Below are 17,265 nucleotides of genomic sequence, written 5' to 3'. Positions count from 1 at the left end.
CATAAATATGCTTTAAAAACCAAGCCAAACTCACTTGGCTTCTTTGAAGGTTTTACAACCCACTTTTTCTTTCACCAATTTGTGTTTCAATGGCTGATAAGTAGTTTCTCTGGAGTTGTTTTGTACAGACATTGGACTCCACTAACAGGAATGGTACAAGAGGTTAATTTGCTAGAAATATGAAATATTTTCATTTAGAAACAGTAGAAATATTTTAAGCTATCATCTCAAACATAGTCTACATCTGCTCCTCATCCAAAACTGGGAGAGGGCTCACTTGCACATTACAAATTTTGTTTAGAAAGGACAATCACAATGGGAGGGACAAAATTGCTTGATGGGACAATTTACTATTAGTTGTGAAAGAAATAAAAATGCCAAAAAGAAGTTCACAAAAATACTTTTTCTACTCCACACAATCTATTAATAACTCATTTCCTACCTCCTCCTAATTTAGGGGAAATGGGTAGTTGGTAATCCAAATGATGCCATGAATCTGGCTATCAAATCAACCTATATTGTATTAAAGAGGATATTAAAGCTTATTTAGAAACCCATTAAAGACAACTGCTAGAATTTATTGTGTTATTCTAATAAAATATTCCCTTGACTCAGGGAATTGCTTTAATTCTTGTGATTTCAACTATTCTGATCACTGTACTACATGTAGGCACCTCGTTGCTTCCTAAACTTATGAATTTCCTTTATCAAGTGAACAAAACCACGGAAAATCAATACAAAGATGTTTTCAATTAATTTCCTAGAGTCCCTCCAAGATTTACTCTTACTGTGATCTAGGACATGTCTATGAATAAAAACTCCCAAACAATCCATAAATAAACTAACCCTGGGCAGAAGGCATAATTGTTAGGAAAATAACATATTTAGTAGATGTTAAGAAAGACTCATAGCAACACTGCAATTGAAATCTACTTTTTAAAGCACAGATTTATATCTATGATATAGATTTGCCCATGTAGCCTTTCATAAAATAGTTTAATCTTAAATCCATCTTTGAAACAACATGAGGCTCTTAATAATTAGTAGGTTTGTAGAAATAAGGACATGGTTGTCCCTATGTTGTACAATAATGGAAACAGGATTGCAGATTTTGTGGACTGTACAATAAAAATCAGACACAATGCAAGTGAACACAATGAAACCCCATTTACAATCAAATCTGAAAGTATTTTAGTTCCATTTAATAAGGATGTTAATATTACACTAGAATCTAGACTTTTTTTTTTTTTTAGTTAATTAATATGTTATTGATTTGATAAAACAAACCCAAACCTCACTCCTTACTTTTGACAGTTTTCTTTTCCAGAACATTAATGTCCTGGAAACTATATTCACAGAAACTATATTTTCTTTTAAAATTTCCAAAAATATTTGCAAGAAAGGAATTCTGAAAACAAAGTGCTTAGACTCAGAAAACCCATTTTCTTTAAAAGTCAACTAACAAGGGAACAGAAAAAAAATTAGTATGTCATCAAAGACTCCAGTCAGACCAGAAAATAGGAAAACGTAAACTTGGTAATACTGACATTTACAGTGAAATATCTTTTAATATTTGCAATGAGGTATTCTGAATAAATTTGCAAAATTATTTGGAGAACTTATTCGACAAATAGTACTGGAAAAGACACACTTCACAAAATCACGTCATAATTATGAATAAGTTACTAACATCCCCTCCCCCAATGAAATGGCTAATAAGTAGAGTAAGATATTTTCTTCAAATTACTCTCTAAATTTCAAGGTGAAAGTCTTGTGCTTAGACATTTGCCTAGAAGAGGCTCAAAACATTTATATTAGCATATGGTGAATGTCCCGATTCAGCAGTACACTTATTTAGCAAATTATTTTAAGTCTCAATTGTTTTCATGCCAGCAATGTTGATTTTTCCTAAGCATTGTCTTAAAGCATACACTTAAGCAGTCTGCTGAATGGGATTGATGTGTGGAATACTCTGGTAACCACTGGAGACCTCAAATTCAATTTATGAGAATTTTTCTGAATTGCACATATAAATTCATTGGTCCCTGAATGAAGCCATTTTCTGAAGCAGAGGAAAAGTGTTTATAGAAGTTTCTATGAAGTGCTGTTTTTCTGGATTTTCATCAGGTGCTCTCTTACACTTGTCTGGACAATGATAAAACCTATCAGGATGAAAGTTTAAATTCACACCAAAATCTTTGATGGGTTTGTTTTTCATCAATCTTGCTGCATTAGTTTCTTTTCTGCCTGAAATGACTTGGGTTCACAGAATTATTTTTTTCAGCATGAATGCTTATTTATAAACAGCCCTCGTTACAGGGCAGTAGTGTGGAAGTGCAGAGATAAACCTAGCAATTACTTTATTATATATTAATTAGCTTAACAACTTCATCAGCATAACCATTGTCATCTAGGTTGCAAAACTCTAGGCTGAAAAATGCAAACCAATAGAAGGTTATAATAAAATATGCACAGTAGCTGTAGTGGAGATGTGTATATTCATTCTCCTTGTGGCATAAAATATTTGTGAAAAATCTCCTGAAAACAAAATAATATTACATTTTATTCTCATGAAATATTAATAATCTTAATTTTAGAAAACAAAGCAGAAATGTATTTTGTGGGAATCACCCTGGCAGCGTATTACCTGTATTTCATATGCATTCAAACAGTAAATTAGCAACCTGCTCATAAATTAGGTTAGCTGGGAAATAATACAAAAGACTATAAAGATCTTTCATTATTGCACACAATCAAAAGGTGCACAGTTAAAACTGCGCTGTCAAGGAGGATACAAAAATGTTATCCTTTTCCATTTAAACAATGTTTTCCTTGTTTAAAATATTTCTGACATGCAGCAAGTTATATCTAAAATTCATCTTAAAGAGGACAGCAGGATATTTAAAACTTGAAATTCTGAGCTATTGGGACAGAACTGTATTCCCAGGCAGAGGGGCAGAGAAAACTTAGGCATGCAGTGCAAGACATGATAATTTCCTTGCACTTTCCTTCTTCCTAGAGTGCCTACCATGTGTTTGTACTGAGCAGTACCTTTTCCATTGCAACTGATGCGAAAGAGAGAGGAAGCAGTTTTTCACTCTGCATCAACTCAGGTATGAGAGAGGCTTAGAAATTACAAAGAAACGTTTCTATAGTATGCATACTTACAAATCCCCCACCACCATAATAAAGTGGATTTAAAATCAAAGTAAATGTGAATTTTCTACTGAAAAAATATTTTTAAAGTGAGGAAAGAACCTCCAATTTTGCCAGAGTATGGGTTATATAAGCACTATTTCAAAAACTGGATCAGGAAATCACAAACTAATTTGCATTTTTTACCCTCACTTTGATCAGCTTCAATTTGCATATGTGGATTTTTTTCCCCATTGAAGACATTGGCACTATTTCTTCAAAAAATGTACTGAAATTGGAACAAGAATTACAATCATTAGAAGTTATGACACTTATACACCCAGGGTATTGGAGAGAATCAGCTCCTGCTTTACCTGTTAAGAAAATATTAATAACTGAGTAGAACTCCAGGACCTTGTAACACATATTTACATTCATATTTTTTTATTTCAGTTTACTCTAAGTTAATTGCCTAATTAATTTCTTTCTTAAATATTTTCATGATTTATCAGTAATGATGAACAGTCCAGGAATTTCATAGCAGCTAATGACCAGCTAGAGCAGGAAATTCTTCACCCAGAGTTCATTAGTACTTAAATATTTTTAGGAGACTTCCAAAGAATTCTTATATTTCAGGATGTTTCTTATTCTGCTGTGTCTTTCCTTCATGGAATTAACAGCCTATGGATGGCCGGAGATTTTGAGAACTGTTGATGAATATTATTATTTTTTTTCTTCTGAATTTTAATTCAGTTAAGGGAAAATAAGGGACACTCATGCCTTCATTACTCATTTATGCCCCTCTAAATACACTTGTGCAGTTCTAAACCTGATAGGATCCCTTATGGTGGGCTGGAGCAGAATCCTGGCAAGTTTGATGGACTTGCTTTATGGAAAAGGCATATCACATCACTGAGTGGCAGAGGAAGGGGCACTTAAACAGCTGCTACTGAGGCAATAAAACTAAGCTATTGGATTCAAGACAACAGTTAGACCCACGCTTTGTCTTTATTGGGATTGATGATGAACCATTTAGAGAGGCAATCCAATCATATTGCAATGAGAGTGCGTGATGCTGTAATTTTATAGTTTGCATGGTCTGATTTAAATTACTAATATTTTACAGGTACAGTAGGAAATTAGAAATATATCTTCATCATCATTTCTACACTCATTACCAGTAATGAATAGGTGTTATAGAATAACATTAAAGCAATGTATTTAGCAAAATGAAGCCAATGCGTGTACTGTCTGGATCCCAAGGGCTGCCTGCACTTGTGCCTTGAAACACATCAGTACATTACCGTTCTCTTAAAAACCAGAAACCCATTGTTAGGTAACAATGATGAAGGACACTTTTCAGGTCTAATCCAGAGTATCTTTTACAAACCAAGAGACAAAGCCCTGCCTGCAGACTCAGCACAGGCCTGGTCACATGAATGCATATGTTTCATAGCATTCTGAAATATGCCTTAGTACACCCTTATCAAATAAGCAGTGAATGCCATGTGTACACCTGCCGTATATTACCCATACTGTCTGACGAAGACAAGTATTGAAAAGAGCCTCTGTCCTGTGACCAGCTGATTGTGCAGGACTATCCCGATGGAGGGATCTGCCTGGCACTCTACAGGCATGGCAAAATGTGATGCTTGTGTCTTGCTTTGAACAGATGTTTCCTCCTTGAGTGTGTCCAGAACATAAAAGCTGGACTGGGATGAGCTAACTCAGGCATGGGTGTAGATAATACAACCTGAGAAGCCTGGCCATTTTGGACTGCCTTCTGTGGACTCCTAGGTCTTATTTCCCATTGATAAGGCAATACATGACTTTCATTTGATTAAGGGAAAAGGAAGCAAATTGCATGGTTACCCTTCTCTCATCTCAGTTTTTTGCTCTCCTTGCATTAGACCTTCATGATTTTTTAAGTCACAGCATCATACAATGGTTTGAATTGGAAGGGACCTGAAAGATCATCTAGTTCCAACCCCCCTGCCATGGGCAGGGACACCCTCCACTAGACCAGGTTGCTCAAAGCCCCATCCAACCTGGCCTTAAACACTTCCAGGGACGGGGCATCCATGACTTCTTTGGGCAACCTGTTCCAGTGTCTCACTACCCTCATAGTGAAGAATTTCTTCCTAATACCTAACCTAAATCTACCGTCTTTCAGCTTAAGGCCATTATCCCTTGTCCTATCACTACATGTCCTTGTAAACAATCCCTCTCCAGCTTTCCTGCAGGCCCCCTTTAGGTACTGGAAGGCTGTGATAAGGTCTCCTCAGAGCCTTCTCTTCTCCAGGCTAAACAACCCCTCTCAGTCTGTCCTCATAGGAGAGGTGCTCCAGCCCTCTGATCATCTTCATGGCCTCCTCTGAACTCGCTGCAACAGCTCCATGTCTTTCCTGTGCTGGAGACCCCAGAGCTGGATGCAGTACTCTCACGAGAGAAGAGTAGAAGGGCAAAATCACCTCCCTCGACCTGCTGGTCACACTTCTTTTGATGCAGCCCAGGACACGGTTGGCTTTCTGGGCTGCAAACACATTGCTGGGTCGCATTGAGCTTCTCATCAACCAACACCCCCAAGTCCTTCTCCTCAGGGCTGCTCTCAATTCACTCTCTGCCTAGTCTGTATTTGTGCTTGGGATTGTCCCAACCCACGTGCAGGACCTTGCATTTGGCCTTGTTGAACTTCAGGCAGTTCGCATGGGCCCACCTCTCCAGCCTGTCCAGGTCCCTCTGGATGGCATCCCTTCCCTCCAGCATGTCGACCACACCACGCAGCTTGGTGTTGTCGGCAAACTTGCTGAGGGTGCACTCGATCCCATTGTCCATGTCGCTGACAAAGATGTTGAACATTGCTGGTCCCAGTACCGACCCCTGAGGAACGCCACTCGTCACCGTTCTCCACTTGGACATTGAGCTGTTGACCACAACTCTTTGAGTGTGACCATCCAGCCAATTCCTTATCCACAGCATGGTCCATCCATCAAATCCATGTCTCTCCAATTTAGACACAAGGATGTTGTGTGGGACAGTGTCAAATGCTTTGTACAAGTCCAGGTAGATGATGGCAGTTGCCCTTCCCTTATCCACCAATGCTGTCACCCCATCATAGAAGGCCACCAAATTTGTCAGGCACGATTTGCCCTTAGTGAAGCCATGTTGGCTGTCAGCAATCATCTCCTTATTTTCCATGTGCCTGAACATAGTCTCCAGGAGGATCTGCTCCATGATCTTGACGGGCACAGAGATGAGACTGACTGGCCTGTAGTTCCCTGTCTCTTCCTTTTTTCCCATTTTAAAAATTAGGGTTATGTTTCCCCTTTTCCAGCCACTGGGAACTTCACTGGGCTGCCATGACTTCTCTCAAATCTCGTGTATAGTGGCTTAGCAACTTCATCCACCAGTTCTGCCAGGACCAGCAGATGCATCTCATCAGGTCCCATGGACTTGTGCACCTTCAGGTTTCTTAGATGGGCTTGAACCCAATCTTCTGCAGTGGGTGATTCTTCATTCTCCCAGTCCCTGCCTTTGCCTTCTGTGACTTGGACAGTGTGGCGCAAGCACTTGCTGGTGAAGACTGAGGCAAAAAAGTCTTTGAGTACCTCAGCCTCCTCCACATCCCAGGTAACCAGGTCTCCTGTTTCCCTCTGGAAAGGGCCCACATTTTCCCTAACTTTCCTTTTATTGTATCTGTAGAAGCTTTTCTTGTTGCCCTTGATGTCCCTGGCCAGATTTAATTCTCTCAGGGCTTTAGCTTTTCCAACATGATCCCTGGCTGCTCAGACAATGTTTCTGTATTCCTCCCAGGCTACTTGCCCTTGCTTCCACCCTCTGTAGGCTGCCTTTTTGTATTTGAGTTTGTTCAGGAGCACCTTGTTCATCCATGCAGGCCTCCAGGTGTTTTTGCCTGACTTTCTCTTCTTTGGGATGCATCACTCCTGAGCTTGGAGGAGGTGAACCTTGAATACTAACCAGGTTTCTTGGGTGCCTCTTCCCTCTAGGGCTTTGTCTGTGCTTTCATTCTATAAAAAAGATACCTTCAATCTAAAGGAGACTTAAAGTCTTCACAGAGAATCTATTATATAAGTCATTATCAGAACAGTAGTTAGCTAAATAAGGAAGAAAAAGCTAGCAACTCAAAATGGCAATTCATCATCAAGTGTCTGCTGCTTTATGTGCTAACAGCCTTTCTCAGCTTCCTTTAAGCCATCTGCTTGTTTCAGCTATCTCTCCATATCACCAGCCTCTCCCATTCCACCCTTCTGCATCTTACACATTTCCCAGCAGATATCTCATCAGTACTCAGACTGATAAGGTTTTGTTTTACCTTCTAGACACTCTTGCCTTTCTCCATAGACATATTTGTTCTAACAGGTAGAGGCATAACCAGATGCTCTTTATGCAAAAGAACGAACTTGTGTTAGCTTCTTTTTGTATCAGGAAGCACCTCCGAAAACCTTTCTCCATTAAAATAAGCTGTTGAAGGACAGCAGAGAAAATCAGTAGATTTTGACAGGCAGGAGTAGATGACAGGTACTTAGGGATGACAATAATATAGTGAAAATAGGAAGCAAATTACATGTGGAAATTTTTGTCTTACTGCTACCACAAGAAGTTTTTCTTTTGCTATTTTAAAACACAGACTTAACTGAAAAAGATTTTGTTGTTGTCATCACTGCAGTATTTCACAAATGCTTAGGTACAAAACTGCTGGGTGGTGGCAGTGGAAATGCAAAGGAATTGCATATGTAAATGTATAGGAGCATGAAGACTTGAGTATACAAGTTCATATTCCAGATGTATGGAAAATAACTATTACAGCAATAAGTTATGATACTGTGAAGCATGAGGCTGAAGGCTAAGCACTTGCAGCCATTTGAGAAATGCAACCACTCAGCAAGACTCGTTGCTATGAAAATGTGGGTCATTAATTTAATAAATCACTTTGGGGAAAAAAAGGAACAGGAAACATAAACAGTTTACTGCCGGGTTAAAACGAGGATCTTGTGGAGGTGAGCAAGATCAGAGTGGGAGATAAGCAGAAGTGGATGGAGCAGTTCCTAAGGGTAGGAAGGACCTTGTCCCAGGAAGAGCAGTATGTGCCCAGCAGAGAGAAGGCCCTCTGCAAGAAGGCCAGAGGCACCCTATGCAGAGGAGATGATAGGCTGTGCCTTGCCTCTGGTCCCAGAGATTTTGTCATATAGGACCCTTAGAGACCGCTTAGTCTGCTTGCTCATTTTTAAGGAAGAAATCTTTAAAAGTGTCTGTTTGAGCTTGGACTGCTGTTGAAAAGGCAGGTGGGGAAGAAGACAAAGATAAATAGGTGCCAGTTCCTGCCATGATTTATAATTTGCTAACAAATCCTGTTGTGCTGGAAATTTCTTAACCAGAGAGTAGCTAGACATTGTGAGATCATTTCCATATTTACAGGTTTTTTTAATGACTAACCAAATAAATATGGAGAGGCCAGCTTCAAATAGCTTGGAGGTTTGGGCTGACAGATGTTTTTTCTGAAAAATGGATTTTTTTTACAGTTATCCAATATTTAATATAGTGCTCATAACACCTTGTATCCAGATATTGCACAAAGCAGAATCCAAAAACCACTATGCTGACCTAGCTCTAGCTTGAAGGCATAAAAAGCCCCACAAAAGTAAATTTAGGACCATTTATCTTTACTATCCTAAATTCTTTAAGATATAACAGGCTGTAATCATGGTCATTTATACACTGCTGAGGAAAACAGAGGTTAGTTCCAAAAGTGCTGGAAATGAAAATCTGGAATTCAAAACTTTCTTGTCAGCTGCTGTAAGTGGAACTGGTCAAATAATACAAGTAGAAATAGACCGATGCTTCTTTTCTGAATAAAGCTGAGGGGTCACTCCAGTGACACTTGTGGGATAATGCTACTACTTGTAAGTATTAACATTGATGGGCTTGTTTATCTGAGTTGTTAATTTGTTATTTTATACACTCACATATACATTTTTATTAGTTCTTACAAATTTGATCAAATGGATTTTGAAACCATCTAGAATCTATTTTTCTACTGATTTCAGTGAAGTTCAGTTCTGGACCCATTCTTCATTTTTTCCTTTCATTCAAAATTTCTAATAAATAGAACAAGCAATAGAACACACATCATCCTGTGTTGAACAAGTCACTAATACAACAGTTTGCAAGCAGCCTTTGTGGTATTAAATTCTTCACTGAAACGTGAATAATATACAAATATGCACAGATAGCAGGATCAGTTTGGGAAAATGCAAGACTACATCTATCAGATACTATATTCACAACCAATATTTCAATTACATCTCCTTAAATCTGTCTTGACTGATGTGAATCATATTCAAACTTTCGAGCACTCTGAGGAACGCAAAATGAGTGCATCTTTTTCCATGCTTCACCCTCTTTGTTCCCTTTTCATACATGATGTCTTGTAGACTGCATAGTCATGCCAGTAACGCAGGCAATGTTTTAAATGCAACTGCAGAAACTACCTTAAATATCATCCATCAACCACAAAATGAAAGATTATATCACAGTGACAGGAATAGCGATTACAATAATCACTTTTATTAAGCTTTAAAAAATAATTAAAGCTAAAATCTGTCACTGGCCTTATAAAAGTGATCATCTGTTTTTCTTTTAATTCTGCATAAATTAAAAAAATATTTGATGTTAATTAAAAATGTGGGTTTATACTTGTGTTTTATTGAAACAGGTTTTGAGCATGTATATGGATGACTTTTTAGCCCTGGTATAGAATAGACATTTTATTAAACAATGACAAGCAATAAAGCCTGTTGTTCTGAGGAAGGGAAGGATGCCCTGTTGGCCGTTATGCTTTTGAGAAGCACAAGGGATTGCCTTGTATTCAAATGATATAGAAGGTAGAACTGCAAAAGAACAACGAATTAATTAGAGCAATCATTTTTGAAGAGCAGTTCCAAACCCCATTTTAATTAGCAAATAAAGCAGGATACTAACTGCTTAAGAACTATTTTTGCTTTCTGATTTACTGGGTGATGGCAGTTGTACTATGCTTTGTTACAAATCACAAAATCTAGTGCCTCATTTTGCATGTAAAGTGCATTAAAATACCTTCTTTCCCATTCTATAGGGGCCTTTAAGATATATTATGATGGTAAAGTCTGTACAACCCAGCACAATTATTTTCTAATTAGCATCCTTAAATGTTGCATTGTGGCCTGATTCAGTTTTAGCATTGTGAAAGAGTTCTAGAAACAGCCCTATCTGTACAGCCCAGGCCACATGTGACAAAATTAAATTGGCACACTTCACTGCATAGACCTTGTGCTCCTGGCAGTGATAGCCAGCTCAATACCTCCGAGAGAAGGCTCAGCTGTCACTCACTGACCCATTAACACTCTAGTTGCATCCTGCAGTGTCGTAGTCCTCATTCGCACAAAGATGGTGCTCCCAGGAGACCCCCAATACCTGCAGGAATGAGGGAAGGACAGCAGCGACAGCAGCACTATCAAACAGGGCAGCAAACAACGTAGGGCGAGAGTACCTTGTGCCAGCATCCCAAACCAGAGTTGAAACCCACTACGCTGCCCCGGTGAGCCAGTTTTAAACGGGATATCATCTCTAACAAGCTGTGCCCTTCAACAGCACACACAGACGCACATGTAAAAGGCCGCCGCTGAGCACCTTTGGTGTACTGCAGGAACACAGTTTGCTCAATTCGCGCTGCGGACCCATCCAGCGAGGTGTTACATAAAACAAACACCTGCTGCTGCTTCTCAAATGTAAAGGAGAACCACTGGGAGAATAATAAGGAAAATCATGCACCAAAATGCTGCCTCCGTTCTTCTCTTTATCCAGAGTCCTGTTACTGCCTGTACACAAAATCATTTGAACTGACTGCAACGAACTGTTTAGCACAAAGAGAACATTGCTCCAGGCTTCTATGGGGTTTGTGCAATGGGGAACAAAACCACAGGTCCAATTTAATGCAAGAGAAAGTAACATCAGCGTCATTCTGCCTGTAGAGCTCAGGCACACCTCCCCAGCAGTGTAACACACCGGGGATTCACTGTATATATATGATTTAGGCCACGCTGTGTGCACTGGGAAATTAAACTGTACCTCACCTGTAGTAGTGTGCAGGTGTGTCTGCATATGAGGACAAAACAAAGTGTGTGTGTATGTGTGTGTGTATGCACGCACGCATGCACGTAGGCAGAAAAATGAGAAAAAGAGACAAATAAAACCCAGTCTGAAACTTCATGGAAAAGATAAAGTCAGGCACGATTACAGCTGTGAGGCAAATATGAAAGTTGCAATTCTGTTGATTATGTAGAGAATGATCTAGTAACAAGGTTTTATTTCTAAAGATTCAAACGTCTCTCTTTCTCTCTCCTCAATACACACATCCATGCCACACCCAATGCAAAAAAAGTTGCAGAAAAGAATGCTAGAAATTTATACAAGCGTGAACAGAAATACAATTCTTTTTTGAAAGAAATAATTCCATATTGATATTGTTGCAGGGGACTCAAACTCCATACATTGCAGACCCTACGCTCCAGCCTCTAGGCCATGTTCACTGATGGCCATAAAACAACATAAAAGAATTCCACCCCACAGGTTTTGTAAACAATGACAAAAGCAAAAACCTAAGGAAAAGAACAAAGGGTGGACACTTGACTCCACTTGTTCTGCCCACACAGAACTGAAAGACAGATGAACTCTGCTGCTTAAGATTTATCACGAAACTATTTCTCATTGACAAGTAGAAATATGATCTCAAAAAAAGAAAGACAGTAAAAGCCCAGTTTGCTAGTAGAAATAAAAATATTGGAAAAATGTCTTTTCCGTGCAGTCAGTACACGACACGAGTGTTCCTATTTTTCAGTACCTAGGTTTGCCCATCACTTAAAGCTGGATCTGCTCCTGTTTCCCTAGCCCAGCTGACACTGCAGGCACATGCTCCAATGAAGTGCATGTTTACGCCTTGCCGAGTCCAGAGAAAGACTTATTTTAATATATGGGCTTTACAGCATGTCCACATGGGGGTCAATTAGTTCTAAAGAACATTCCTACTCTGAAATGTGACCTGGGGGAAATGGGTATCATCGGCTGGATGTTTACATCGCAACAACTTTAAACTCAAACTGTCTTCAGAGTAGCTTAAGCCTTCTCTACCATGGTGTCACAGGGGAGTAATGAGTCTTGCTTTAAATGGGATTATTTCTGGTGTACATTCCCCAGCAATTGGTCTGCTGGACAGACCAGACAATGAGCACCACTGTCTTCTAATTATATGATCAGAATCATCTGGGTTGTCCTAGTGCTCTCAGTGAGATTTCTTAGGGGTTGTTAAGATTTAGACAGAGATTACAGAGGTTTCATTATACAGCAATACAATTATAAAATTTCATAACAATGAATTACAGAATGAAAACAATAGATACACACACATATTATACTAATATATATTTAAGCTATTATTTCAGAGCAAAATTAATCAGAATAAAATGCAACTCTTGTTTTCTTAGGTTGCTGGCTTTGCAGGGCTGCTAACACTGCTAAGCAGGAAGGACCCTGCACAGGCAGCGAAGCCAGCTAATGCGATTCTGGCTCCTGCAAGGAAGCAGATCAGTTGAGTATAATGGTGCCACATTATAGGTTCTCACTTTTCTTATTAGACACACACTTTAAAGGTTGAAAAGAGGATTTATATATTTCATGCAGCACTATGTCTCCAGAGGTTATTAGTGATTTAAGAACATATAGGTTGGCTATTTTAGGATTTTCTGTAACAATTTTCTCTGTGGTATAATTTCATTATAGCCAATGAAATTACGGGAGGGAAGAATTTGGCCTTATATACCTTAAAGCCAAATGTTACTGTCAGCATTTCAGGGAGGTTAAATACTTGCAGAGTGTTAAATATCAAGGTTCAGGCAGTGAGCTGCACTGTCAGCTTAATGCAAGGCTGTAATCACACAGTGATTCTAAGGCCCACAGCTATATGATCAGAAAGGAATGGGAGATCCCCTGGCTTTAGAGAGGGTTAAAGTTATTCCCCCCTTCCTGGCCCTCACTTTGATGTGGGGAGATGCCCTCACGCACTGCTCTTCTCCATGTGGTGGTCACTAGCTGGAGACAATCTGAAGAACAGGAAACCAACAGAGGGTTCAGTCTGCAAAGGAAACTTGTTGCCTCTGGGCAGCAGCTCAACTGCAGCAGAGCCTCCTTCTTTTTGAAGTACAAAAAGAATACTGTGCTACGTATTGCGGCTGGCAGCGGCTGCCCACGACACAGTGCAGAGGGATCACAGGAGAGCGTGGTGCACCGCAACTGCAGGGGAGTCGGTAGCAGTTTCTGAAAGCACTGCTGCCCCATGGCACAACGGGGTGAGCAGAGCACGGCCCTCCCACACCCTGCAACTCCTTCGCTCTTCCCTAAACTCCCCGGCTACGTGTGTCAGCTGGGAGTGGGAATCGAATAGACTCAGGTCTAGCAGGAAAACTCTGAGTTGCTGATTATACCACTTTCCTGAGGCAGCAGCAAACAGAAGAGCCAGAGACCAAGCATGCCAGTTACCATGCTTGAGGGCAATGAGGCTCAAAAACACAGCATGAGATTGTGCTTAATTCATAGAGGTAATGAAATGTGGTTTTACTCTCCTTTTAATAATAAAAAACAAAGCAGGTTTGAGTCAGGAAGACTCAGAAAAATAAAATATAAAAACACCTGTTGCCCATTTGATCAGAAGTGTACACAGAATTGTACGACATCAAATGATCACGTTATGGTGTTGTTTCGTATATATTTCCTATTCCTCTTCGCTTGTTAAATGAAAAAAAATTAAAATATGGTAAACAATACTGTGAAATACAGCTTATGCCAAGAAAGGCAATGTGCTCAGATATATAGTGTTTTCCAAATGTTACTTTCGCTTTTAATCATATTTAATTGTACATCACTAATATTTTATTCATGTATTCTCTCTCTTGGTTGATTCATATATATGAATACATATATATATATATAGTCAAACTCACAGTTCCCAAGTACTCATTTGTATAAATACACACACACACAAAAAATTGAGAGTGTGAAAATGCAAACAAAATTAAACAACATCAGAATACGACAAAGCTGTCACACTGCTGCCTTAATGATAGATAAATAAATGCAGAAACCAAATAATTTAGTAATCATGGCTGAGTCCCATGACCTTTTGGATGATGGGAAAGAGATCAGTTATCCCCAGGTAGGTTCTGTTTAGCTCACAGCGTCTCGGTATTTTGAAACCTTCTGGTTACACCACTCAGGAATTACTAAAGTACTGTCTGGGCAATTTACATTCTCCTGTTATAGTTTAGCTTACCTTCCTTTCAGATAATCTGCTACATGAAATATTACTTTGCAAAAAGAGGGAGCAATTATTTTAACAATGTTTCTGGAAAGTAGAAGCTATTAGATTTCACTTGAATACTTTTAGTTGCACATTAGTGAAATGATACTGTCGCTTTAGGAAGTCTATCATTTGCTCCCCTTAGAGACTTGCAGACTGCCAGTTCCAGCAGAGCCCAGAATAACTTCCCCTGAAGGTGTAATACCAGTAGTGGTAGCAAAACAACAGCGTCTCCCTTGATGAAAGTCATTCTCCCTCTTTTTTTGAGCGCTGTAACATTTGGGGGCATACACAAAGAATGGTTTTTAAGCTCAGTGTGCAATAAAACTGTCTTACAACACACGTTTCTGAGATCCTTGTCAGTATATCTGATAACTGTATGCAATATTTATGCTTATGAGTAAGAGTATTTACCACAGTACTGTATTTCAAATAAAATCCTACTCATCTATAGTATCACTTTGAAAAGAAGTAAGAGGGAATATCATGGGTGATCTGAAAGGCCTGGCAGTAAACTCTTTAGAAAAAGAGGCTTTTCATGCATTGTTCTAGATGTAGCTAGTTGTATTCACGCATATCTTCACTGACCTCAAGCATACTTTGCTTCAGGCTTCATATATGAGAAAAGTGCCACGCTTGAACTGTGGTGAGCTGTGGGGAGACAGGCAGTCACAGGTGACTGGGCATGGAAGAATTGAAGGCCTTCCAGATAACTGTCGGAATATAATGATTTATATATTTTATATAATTATATAATGGTAAAATAATTATGATTTTTTTAACATAACCTTAAAAGTGTGTTTGTTTCCAAAATTTTCTCCATTGAAACTTCAAGACAACCAGAGAATAGAGAAACCACAGCAACACACCTTCTCAGAACCACATGGAACTTCTGAAATGTAGTTTTCATCTTAATTGTAATATCACCTAATACTATCGCACTTACTGAAGGACCTCCAGGATAGAAAAAAATTATGACAAATACTTACATAGGAAATCTTCTTATCAAGATTTTCAGTCATATTTTGCTACCTCGGTACAATTGGATGCTTATGGGAACTTGTGTACCCTTTTTCCAAACAGCTCCTTAGTTCTACACCTTTTGAGGTTCATTCATCCTCTCATATTATGCACAACGTTGTTTTATGTGTAAATAATATGGTCTTCTTTCTGCCTTTCCTCACAAGAGCATCTGTACCTCATAAAATATATCAAAGACAGTTGACTTACTGTACACTATCATTTTTTTTCTTTCTTTTTTTTTTTTTTTTCTGGGCTCTGTGGATATTGGCAGTTGTAAGTAAGTCTGCAATGGAAAGAAACTTTTCAACTACATCCCATGATTAATGGTAGCTAAAGGAATGATACTTGTCCTAGGGTCCACATTTTTTGAGTGGGCTACAATTTGCAACACACAGGCACTTGCCTTCCTACACAGTGGCACTAAGCAATAGTATCTATTAATAGAACATTTTTTATATTCCTGTTTCCCCTCCCAAAACCAGGCAAAGATGGAAAGCAAAGCTTATACAGTATCAAAAGTAGCACGTTATTTATGACATGAAAGATGAGAGAGATGAAGACTTTTACAGGATGCTGACAAAATACTGCCATTTAATGAAATCTGTTTACAGAAGAGAATTTGCTGTTCAATATTATGTTTGTGAGTCCAAGAGCAGCAAGTCACACCTGGCAGAGTCTATTAAGCAGCATTCAAAAAGGAGAGTAAAATAACGAAAGTGCTAAAATCATTCCAAGACCTAGCCTAATCTGAGCAATGTTTATTGAATCCATTCATGGACTTCCAAAGGTGCCTTGAAACACACAGGTAAAATTCCATGTCCAAACAAAACCTAATGAACTGCGTAAGTCCCCATCAGTTCTCAAAATAGGACGTACGTGATATTTAGGGCTTGCATACACTCTACACAATGTGAATTTCATTCACAGAGAAAAAAAGGTAAGAAGAGTTGTACTGCTTAAAAGTTCCCTGTTTAAACTCTCTTTTCCATGCACAAATGGGAATATATAATTTCTGTTCATTATGCAGACTCAGGCATTGTTCTAGAAAATGTAATTCAACTACAGAGTAACTCCCAGTTCTTAGCAGAGAAAGCCTAATATCATGTTTGTTTCAATAGGAAGAATGCAAAGCAAACTCTTTTCCTGTGACATGACAATGGATCCTTCATGGTTTGTTGCACAATTATGTTACAGCAACATAGGCAATAAATTATGTCTCTTCTCAGTGAAACCTATCATCCAACTATAGCTGAAATATCTAAGTGTGTAAGTAAAGTTTTCCATGAAGTAAGGAAGGAGACACTGGTGTGAAAACATGCGCGAACTCTAGTTCTTGTTTGCTTTTTCATTCTCTTTCTTCCTAATAAGATCTTACTGATGAGAAAAAATCCAAGAGTAGAAATGAGCTATAATGTTTGACCAGTTAGACCATGAGTTTATATGGGCTCCAGAATGACAGCAATCCTGCCCCAAAGTGCTACTTGTGCATGTATATATTGTGTATGTGATTTAATTTTAGTGGTCCTTATGAAATCAGGTTTGATGGAGTAAGCCCTGCTTTTTGATGGGCAGCACCATGTAAAAGTTATTCAAATTCTGTAATAGTTTAGTGTTACATATGTATTGCTATTTACAGTCTTTACAGCTTCTCAAATGTTTTGCAGGTTAATAAAATCATCATCATTTGTATCTGGTCTGGAAAT

Source organism: Balearica regulorum, chromosome 4 (genome assembly GCF_011004875.1).
Source record: "Balearica regulorum gibbericeps isolate bBalReg1 chromosome 4, bBalReg1.pri, whole genome shotgun sequence".
Lineage (NCBI taxonomy): Eukaryota > Metazoa > Chordata > Aves > Gruiformes > Gruidae > Balearica > Balearica regulorum.
This window is presented reverse-complemented; position numbering follows the sequence as displayed.